At 38.4% G+C, this 11,254-nt stretch overlaps 1 non-coding gene across 1 annotated transcript; it reads right to left on the minus strand.

Moving 5' to 3' along the window:
* Positions 1-5,413: 5,413 nt before the first annotated feature.
* On the minus strand, positions 5,414-5,485 carry TRNAV-CAC (transfer RNA valine (anticodon CAC)). The gene has a single exon. It is a non-coding gene; the product is annotated as a tRNA-Val (tRNA).
* Between the last annotated feature and the right edge of the window lie 5,769 nt (positions 5,486-11,254).

Genomic DNA, 11,254 nt, shown 5'->3' on the forward strand with positions numbered 1-11,254 from the left:
GATTGTGGTGCATCTACATATGCATACGACGAGTGCTTGGGTTTGCATCGATCGAAAGCCAAGGTTGCCTCTCCTCCGGGCAAGGACAAGGCCATCCCCTGACATTGCAACCGGCTTCGTACCTATGAGTTCAGACTTCGAACTCTACCAATCGACTATTCAATACTATATCGCTGAAATTCAGTCCCAGCTTTCAGTCCCCCTTTTTTAACTATTTGCACAAAATTTTCAACCAACAATTCCCTCCTCATTTAATCTTGTTAATAAGCAAAGCTACTTTATCTCATGGGTGATTTCTCATGGGTTTGTCATTTTTATTATTAAATTAATACGAAATGGCAAGTTATGAATTGGAATGACAAGAGTGGGGTTGAACTCGTCAGGTGCCACGTGCTATCCATTTTATCGGCTACTGACGCAGTTGAATGCCACGCAATTTTTTAATTCTTCAGTAGAATGCATTATCTCCCCGTCCCCGAGTTATTTTAAATGAAAATTATTAAATGCTCTTCTGCTAATAATTACAAAATTTCTCGATTCTCGGTAAAAAGAAAAATGGAGAAAGGGAAACCGTAATGCGGACAGGAATAGACGCGGAAGCGCTTAACTGATAAGAGACGGACTCTGGGATTTCACGCCCGTGTACGTGTCGTCATGCAAAGTTTATCTCAAGGTCGTATCTTTTTTTTTTGTGGGGGGGTTAATCCGGGGGCAAAGGGGTTTGCCGAACAATCATCTGCGGGCGAATTCTTCTTTTCATAGTTGCGAATTGATTGCAAAATTTTAGAGATTGACTTAAATTACAATTACACCATAAATTACATGAATTGTCAAATTTCCTCCGAATTTCCGCAATTTTTTCGGAATAATTGAATTGAAAAACGTTGTATTTTTTCTTGCAAATTAAACTGAATTATTCCACCGAAAATATAACAATCACATTTTTCACCCACAAAAATGACACGATCCAGTGAACTCAATGGTTATATATTCTGGTAGCGAAAAGGTGATCTTGGAATATTCACTACCTGACAGTGACAGCATCGCTTACGTAATATACAAGGACTCGTCGACATGCGTTTCATACATGTGATTTGAACTTGTCGACAACCTCGATGTGCATATCCGCGAGGATTGACACTGATTGTGTAAATTGGAACAAATCCCTCGTTTAAAGAACCGGAGTAAAGTGTGAAAAAAATTTTTCCTCCGTCGATTAACAATTGAAAGGCCATCGATTTACTTGAGTCACAAATATATTCTCCAATCGTGATGGGTGGCAAGCCGATACCTGTTTAGAGTATTCCCAGTGTAAAAGGGGCGTGTATGTATATCCTTGACACAAAAACGAAGACCTTTCGGTGTTTCTAACCCGAGTTTACTCGGTTGCTGTAACATTTGTGATTCAGCACACCTATATCTTGAGCATTGAAGAAGTTGAGCACCTTGGTTTATTTTCAAGTGCCTCTCCTAAAAAATCGTCTATGAGGACAGCAGCTATTGTATAATCATTGCATTGTATGATTATTCTCATTCCTTAACACTTGGAAATTCATGTGAAAAATCAAATGTCTCAGGCCCTGGAACAATTTAATAAATGAATTTTCAAGCGGATATTTGAAGAGCTTGCCGGTGCGCCATTGTGAATTCATTTATATCAAACGATTAAGTGCATGCAATCTATTACACTTGTCTCTTGTGGCTCAATTACAAAACTTGCCCGAGTGTATTATCGATAATTCGTATCGTCGATTAACCCGGTTACATACCGATTTGCCTCAATGCCGAATGTCGTACGTCGTTATAATACTGTGATTATTCCCTGATACACTGGCAGACAGATATGCGTAAAAAAAATGCTTTATCACGCAAGATGTGAATTTAGTGTTGGAGGACCAAACCTGAAACCTGAAACGGTGGTTTAAATCCCGAGGGGAATTTTTTTTCTACATTTTCATAGAAAATTCAGGCGGCTCTCAAATTGGGATCAAGGTTGGAGGATTTCTGTCAGCAACGGGGGAAACAAAAATGCGTGGGCATTTCGAGGATGTCTGTGTCGCAGATTTATTTGCAATTTTTTAATGCTTTATATATAGACAGCAGATGGGTTTCACGAGTCTTTGACACAGAATTCGTCTAGCAGACCTATTTAGACAGCCGTTATTAGCTAACGCAAATTGAATCTCGCTTTCTGCCGATTTTTTTTTTTCCCTAATTCCGTACGAATGCCGAAATCCAAGGACACAATCGAGAGAAATTTTTTACAAGTAGTGGTACATATGAAAATGACAATTGGTTTTACAGCAGATGTGAGAGAGTCAGAGTGAAAGTAATATATACGATATAATCTCTTCACTTTCTCCGGGGTCTCACGAAGTGCCCTGGTATAGACATTGTACATGTCGTGTGCCAATATCGTGGAGGTTGTATTTTCGAGAGCAGTTGGTCTCGTTTCGATGCCACAAGACTTGAGGAATTATATCTCTTTTCCCCATGGAGACCCCAAACACTTGGCCCACAATCCCAGATACAAATATTACGTATATCCATTTCACCTGGTCTAAATTGATTCTGGATCACTCGGTTAGAACACCCTGAAAAATCTCATCTCATACTAATTCTTCAGTTGATTACTCATTTTCAAGATATAATGTACGACAAGAGTACGATGACCCGTGACACTCGTTACACAGCGCATATCCTCCGACAATTTTCAGCACCCACTGTGATATTTGCCCCATACCATGACCAAGAGTCACGCTCGATTTCTCTCATATCTCTGCAATGCTTTTTTTTTCCACCATAACGTCAGCCTCCAGATACAGATTTCGCGAGAATTTCTCTTTGTGTTAAACTCGAAACTCGAGGACGAGTTGAGGATGCGCCGGTTTTACCGATGGTTTGCCCCTGTGTAGGGCATAAGCAGACACAGCGCCTGAGAGTTGTCTCAAGGTCAGGGTTTAAGACAAGGGCAGGGACTAGCTAGGGTCTAGTCTTAGTCAACTCAAGTCCTGAATATATAGGACCGCGCCCTTCCTTCGCTGGCTCTTCTTTCAATCCTCCACGCGTCTTTCACGCACAATTTTATTCTCATTCGTCCTTTTTTTCATTTATTTATTTTTTCTCCAGTCTCTCATCTATTCTTTTATCATTTTCTTCCCTTATTGCGGTTAAGTGTCTCACCGATTATTGCCACACTTGTTGGCCCTCGAACTTGACGATCGTTTCAACCTACTTTATCGAAGGCATGTTCAACTGCTGTATAACTCATTTTTTTTCATTTGACTTTTGAAGTGCAAGCTGTTTTCATTGATAAATTGTCGATATCCAAGTGCTACACAATTTAAGACAATAGAAAATAATATTAATAGTAGTCATCTGAGGGGGTTGCAAACCGGATTATCTACCGAAGCTAATACCCGATAGGTACATCGATGTTGACGTTTATTTATAGTCTTCCATAGTGTTGTACATGTACGTACTGTCACGTACTCGTGAGGGCTCAACTCCCAGAGTTCACGGCCATGCACCACTCTTGCGATTCAAGAGAATAGATAGACACGATGTACATATGCAGATAAACATTCAAAAACCTCGAGCACAGATCTTTATGTCCGGTCCAACTACCAAACCCATCATCCAAATGATTATACCCAGCAATAATACACAGAGGGATTTATTTAATTTAGTTGGTAATTCGCAGCAGTGGCGGGCACAATGGAAATCAGATGTTTGCGCCAGATGAGTGAACATAACTTGTTCCATTTTGCTCATAATGATTAAGCCGATGAGCAATTTCGTTAGTTGAGTTTTCGTTTTGCCTTTCAATTTGTGTATGAATGCATATTTCTCATTTCTCCAAAATCCACTGAAAAGAGAGAATTGAGCAATTTAACGAGCGATCGTGTAATATCACTCACATGATATTGAGATGCAGTCAAATACGTTTATCGCCGTCAAACGATATCACGGGGATTTGTGTGGGCTAATCAGTGTAATTTTATCATTGATCCATTATATTTTTGACAATTGGTGAGACTTTAATTGGACATGTTCAATGAAAAATCGTTCAACTGAATGTCTCAGATAAGCTGAACTAATTTTTGAGGGCGGAATCGGCGGTCTCGGGGTGGGGATCGAGAATAAAGGGCTATTAAGGGGGGATAGGATCCTCTCGGAATAAAAACGAACGGTGGCGGAGGTAGAGGAGGAGAAAATACATAGGTGGAGAAGATGCCCTCCTCCGATGTGCCGCACACGCTCATGGGGTTAATGCACTACGGTAGACGCAAAAATCCCTTCAAGGTCGATGCATCCCTGTCCTCCACCACGTCCGCCATCTAGCTTCGCACATTTCTTCTGGTACAATCTTTTCCCCACTTCTTCTATAATGCAAGAGCGCTTTATAAATTCACCCACGCGACCAATCACGAATGAAAGAGAGGAAGCGTTCGAGATTAATTGCTCAACGCTGGGGTAAAGAATCCTTGATTCAACGTCAAAATCACTTCTTTGGGGATCGCTTTACTCTTAATCGTTTTTTTTCTCCTCAATGAATTTCCTCAATGTCATTTTATTTATTTAATTCAGAAGGAATGCCATCATTGTCATCAATGATTTATGTATTATCAATTTGATACAATTGTTGTTAATATAATTTTCACTTGATTATTAATAATGCCGATTTAAAATGAAAAAGTAATTGTAATTGCACTGGGTTGGAGAGAAATTAAACGGTACCATTTTATAATGATCCAGATCCCGAGAAGTCTATATCATACCGCCGAATATAAAATAAAAGCCTCAGTGGAGAATAAAGGAGAAGAGAATTAGAGGGCACACACCATGGGTTCGGTATATGAGGGCCCTCTTTTCTGAGGGTTGAATGACCGCCGATGCATCCAGACTGCAGACACCCAATAAAAATATCTTATATCGTCCGCAACATCCTCCATTGCTAAATTATTTTTATTGTCTGGCTTTTACTCGCCATTACAAAAAAATATCCCCAAAGTAATACATTTAGTGAGAGTTTTTTTCGTTATTCACCCGTTATTCAACCCCTTTATTTCGTCGAGACCCCTTAGAATTTCTGGTTAATAATGAGCAATCGGCGGATAAGAATAACTGAAAAATTGGATGAATATTTAAATGAATTGCCCCTCACATACTGTCATTTTTATCTCCCTCATTTTCTTTATTATTTACAATGCCGTATGCATGATGTTGGGGTAACGTACCCAGCACTTGCAGACATAAAAATACCGAGACCCAAATCCATACCTCCACTATCCCTCGACCTTTTTTTTATTGTGGTATTGATAAATTCTAATGAGGGCTCATCGGTTTATACTGGTTCATCCAACTCTTGCTAATTTTGCAAATAATTATTGAGAAAATTGGAAAAAAAAAATGTTTCCGCCCGGGTTCGAACCGAGGACCTTGTGCGTGTGAAGCACACGTGATGCCGCTACACCACGGAAACTGCGAAAAGGGTATATCTATTTCTTGCATAATTTGGAAATTTGCGTGAAAATCTAAATATTTATTTGAATAATGGCTCTTTTAGTATTATTGAGAAAAATTTCAAATTATTTACCAGTGGTATTTAATCCCCCACGGATTCGAAGTATTGGAATAATGTACTCTGATTATTATAAATAATATCCAAAAGACATTTCAATTATTTTAAAACATCCAGTCAATGCGCTTTGTCACACACAAATTCTCACACTCCAATTCACCGACACGATACAATCTATAAAGGAAAAAATGACGTTACGAAAAAGCTTCAACAATAGGAAACCACGTTGGGTATTAACTCTGGAGTGACACGCAAAACAATCCCGGTAAAATCATTGTTTTCAATTTTGTTCTGTCACTCGCAAAACCGAAAAGCTCCGCCGATACATTCACGTTTCAACAGATATTTCCATGCATGTAGAAAATTCACTCGTATGTTCTCCCGGTCAGTAGATCCATTTTCTCATCCCCAATTAATATTTCGCCAATACTTTTATTTAAAAAATAAGTTACTTTTCCAAGAACTTGCAGTTTTTTACTCTCTTTGAAGATTCTAAAATTTTTCATAAATACAAAATAATGATTATTAATAATAATTATTAATGGTCAATTATTATTCTACAAGTTAATTGTAATTGGCACTTTCTGTGGATGTTTTCCTGAGATATGAGTTAAACTGTCACATGTTTGATATTTCAAGGGTGAAATTTGTAAATTTGAGTGAAAATTTCTCCCACACCGAATAAATGTCGACTATTTCCGAATGAGAGGACGTAAATCCATAAAAAAAGACGATTTACAGGTGCCAATTAGGCTAACTAAAATATTCTCCGTAGCAATAATTGCGATAATTCTCGGGTTGCATTTGAATGATGACCCTAAATTGGTGCATTTATTGCGACAGTGATATTTTATGAATAGTTTGTGGAATCACAGAGGCTCCGAGTTGATGTGATATTTGCAATTTGAAAATGTATTTTCGACAGACGCCTGAAGTATATCAACCACTGAAATACCAAGTGGTAATTTCACATACCACATTTTCTTACTTTTTGCTGTGGCAAAGAGAAAATCACAATGTGACTCACTGACAATAATCCGAATATATCCGACTGTGTACAGTGCATTGACGTATGAGCCTACAAGGCCAAGGCCAGTCACGAACGATTATTTATCATTGAATAAATTAAAACGACTGTCGTCTGACCATTCAAGGGGCCATTACATGAATTCCAAACAGAAAATATCGGTATCTCTATCCTCCCGTTTTCTCTATCTCTATTAAAGATGTTATTTGCTCTAGATTAGATTCATCCACTTCTCAGATAAATCCACCAAGTTTCCCATTTTAAAAGCTTTGATTTTCTCGCTAATAAATGCGTCGCAATTATACACGATGACATAATCCCACTGGAATGCTATCATTACCTCGCCATCACTTCTCGCCTTATCACTGTTATGGTTGCAATTTCGCTGGATTCACTTTTCAAGGACTGTCTACGGCTAGATTTTATGCTAGTGATGAAGAATATGATCTACTTCAGTTTATTCATCGCCGTTGTGAATCAAGATATCAAAAAATCCTCTTGAAAGAAGATGTAAAGAATAAAAAAAAATTTTATCATTCGATTTATTCTAAAGGACAAATTTTCCGAGAGTCACTCGAAAAAATATCCTAGTTAATAAAACTGCAGTATCAGTTAATAAATGCATGCATTTCTTTTCTTACGAGGTGAGTTGTTTAATTATTATACAAAATGCACCCACGTACAGCGAAAAATGGAGTAACATTAAACTAGAGACACAACAAGGTGACTATGTTATTCATTTTAAACTTCTGCCCCTAGAGATGAGGGGTAGGTTATGTCCCCGACCGTGAGGCAAATGTGATATTACCCCTTGAACGAGTGACCTTAACCCTCTGTACATTTCCACCCCTCCAGACTCTCGTCCATCCCCCCACCGTGTCTCTTGATGACCGTGACCCTTGCACATAATGCTGCAGCACACCTCTGCACACCTCTCAACCAAGATAGTTTCAAGTTCATGTTTTCCCTCAGGGCCAAAACCACCTTGTCGATAGACCGAACTGAGCGGGCGTAGAGAGAGTTACAAAGTAGCAAAGAAAATCCAGCTTAATTAAATTAAATTTAAAAAATAGATGTGCACTGCTTGATATTCCTTGAAATTTCCGTTATTATGTTGTCTCAATTGCTAATTATACGAATGTCCATTGAATTTTCATGCAAAATAATGAGTTGCCATAAAATACGTGGCTGATCCAGTGGATGTTTGTGCACGCTGTGTACTATAAATGAGTATAAAATCGATGGGAGGGTCAGTGTCAATGTCAGAGCTAGAAGAGGTTAGCCCCCAGGGAGGGTCTAGACATTATACCCCATCATTTCCTCCCACCCTCGGCAATAGCTACACGTGGCTACTGCGTCAGAAATACGTCAGAGCACTCTTGAGCTTGACACCAACAACACAGCCAATCAGATTGACCTCATCGTGCTATAGGGGTAGTTTCTACTTTTCTCTAGCTCCCTTTACCGACCACCTTAATCCAGTCCATCCAGCCCACACACGACAGATTAGGTGGCCTTGCTTCACCTAACCTGTTGATTTTCTTCGCAGGCCAATTACCCACAAACAAGACAAAACCATGTGAAAATTCCCCCTGTTAATCCCCCGGTCTTTTTCATTTATATCTTTCTACTTTCTCAAATAGGATTTTCCTTTAATTATTATCTTTAAGAGGGTGATACCATATATTAAATGAAAGGTAGAATAGAGTTACAGAAAATCTTTTTCGTCAAGCGAACGCTTCAGAAGACGCATAATTGCGACCCCACCGAGGATAAAAGGAAAGCAACCAAGAGTGTAAAGACCCTAGATGACCAGGGGGGAATACAGACAACGGGTGACTGCCACCCTCAACCAGACAACAAAGCTTGTGTTTGAGACAAAGGGCGAATGCACACACATACACACACACACACACACACACACCCACGAGAAAACCAAAAAAAAAACAAAATCAAGTTTATATTTGTGGATGTATTTGTATTCTGTTATCTACCGTGAGGTGTCCCATTACCCACATTTCGGGTGGTCGTTAAAAAAAAAACGGTCTTCTAACTTGCGCCCCATGCATACAGAGGTCTTACACGAATAATATAATGCTGCGGCATGAACTGGTACGGGTAATTCGAGATGAAGGCAACAAGCTTCAAGTCTCGTGCCAATCGTGTCTTCGTCCTCGCATAGCTTCAGGTGGACCACCTGCTAGAAATAAAGTGATGGAGGGGTCCCAATGGAACCAACAAAATCTCAAAAATTTCTCATCCTGGAAAAAATTATGCCGGTGAATTTAACTGCTGAGAGACAAACACCCCACCACAATTTTTTCACTCAAGCTATTGTTATTTAATTCCCCCTGGAGCTAATTAGTTGATCAAATACCAATTTAATGTGATTTTTTAAAGGCCTTTCAAAAAGTTTGGGCCAGCTGTCCTATTCGTAATTACTGTTGCGTCGAATGCAATGGTGAAAAAATACGGCTTCACACAAGCATGGGAGACCCTCAAGGTTTTGTTACTCTGGCGCAACTGGAAAGGGTTCTGTAATGCATCGACAACAGCCAGGTGCAAGTCAGGTCAACGGAACATTGGACCTTTCTTCTTTTTTTTTTACGCCTCGTTACGGCATACGAACAGCCGTGTGTCTACACTCAACACATGCTGGACATAAAAGCTTCGCTCATTTTACTTTGAGTTGAGAAAAAAAATTTATTTTCTATTTTTTAGCAAATGTAGGTCAACACCCCTTGAACAATTCTGATTGCAATCTACATCTGAGAATTGGAGCAAGGTGTTGATAATTTTGACAATTTGTGAGCAGAAGACATATATCACTATTTCAACTGCCATTTTATTGATGAAGAGTCAAACTTTTTAGCCCATTTAATTTTGAAAACGTGCTTAATTACCTCATATAAATCTTGGGCGATATCTCTCTTCGGCAAGGTGCAATACACTCATCTGCTATATATATCTCGCGGTTATTCATATTCATTGTTCCATTCCCAACAGATAGTAGAAACCGGCCGAATTCAGTTTCTTCTTGTAAGGCATGCATATCCTCTAACAGAGTGAACTTGGAAAAGATGGATTGCACTAATTCATATCAAGCTTTTCTCATAAATATTAAGGAATGTCCCTCGCACTGCTAGAATTGACAAAGGAAAAAACGATTGATTGGTGCTGAAAGTTCAAGGAACTTTCCAAACCGTTATGAAAATATAAAAATAAATAAAAGTCGAATCTGTTTGACTGTTGTTGATAATTCATAAGGGATAGTTTGAGGTCAGACAGGTGGCAAAGAAAATACACCCGGCATCATCCTGCACACCACCTGCTTTGCTCTTAACTTTATTTATCAATTTTTTAATTTTTTTAATCTTTTTTACTTTGCTTTCAGTACTCTCCCCTTATTTTTTCTCAAGAGTTTACATTCGCACCTACCGAAATCCCATGAACAATATGCAAACCGAACCTGGTTTTGCATACCGTAAGGCCGTTGCTTTTTATTATTTAATTCTACGGGGACTGAGGGGATCTCTCTGACATTACAGAAGGAGTGTATCATGACAGGTGTGACCCCCTTTTCAAAATCACTAATACTTACTATATTTTTACGAGTGAGATTTTTCAATGGACCATCCGTAAAAAACTACTAATTGACTAGTTTTTCAAGGATCTTCGACCACTTTGGAAGTAATAATAGGCATAATTTATTCCCTAGTGTATTATACAAAAGAAATTGTATAAATTCTAAAGTTGCGAATTTTACAATTAATCAATTCGAGATTTCAAATGGAATTTCATTGGAATATGTCAGAAATGCGATGGGACAAATTTTTTTGCTACAACTTTGATTTCAAGATTAATGCTGTTCGTTAGCTTCGAGCGGCCTTGTTTTTCCCCTCGAGTTCATCTTGAATTCGACGTATTTACATCGACACGTGTATAACGAAGGGCAAAGGTTCAAGGCCCTATAGGGTAAATAGAAGAAAAATCCTTGATCATTCCCTTACAACTACGCAACAACTCATCTCCGTTCAACTGGGAAATACTTATCATGCTTGATTAATGTTATTGAAATACTTGTCGATGGGACAAGTAAATAATCAGAAATAAACACTTCAATTATATATATATATATATAAAAAAAAAAACCTATTGATTTCAGTGTATTTTCTTCTTGATTCAAATGAAATTATTTATAATTCATCAATTCAAATTTGGACTTTATATGAATTAAAGAGTTTCATAACTCCATCATCAAGCCGTAAAAATGACTTGACTGAAATGGATTTTTCCCCCGACAACAATTATTTCGCTCAAAGAATGAAAAATGTATTGGTATTAGTTTAGTGGTAGAAATGAATATCTCATCTCAGGACAGCATTCATTCGTGGAATCAATTGGCTTTTGACCTTTATCTTTGATAAAAATCTTTACACCACCAAGTAATTGAATTTTATTTAACTCAGCATAGCTCTATTTTCCATTTTTAGAACGTGAATTCAATCCATTTGTATATAACCATCACCGTGTGATTGGTGAATCAGCGTGACTCATTGGTCAACTTCAGTTTCACTACATTGTGAATCACGCCCATTCAGATTTATCTATACCACTGTGTAATCGGCTGTTGTCCTTGGAGC

The sequence above is a fragment of the Fopius arisanus genome, unplaced genomic scaffold (genome assembly GCF_000806365.1).
Source record: "Fopius arisanus strain USDA-PBARC FA_bdor unplaced genomic scaffold, ASM80636v1 scaffold00040, whole genome shotgun sequence".
NCBI classification, from domain to species: domain Eukaryota; kingdom Metazoa; phylum Arthropoda; class Insecta; order Hymenoptera; family Braconidae; genus Fopius; species Fopius arisanus.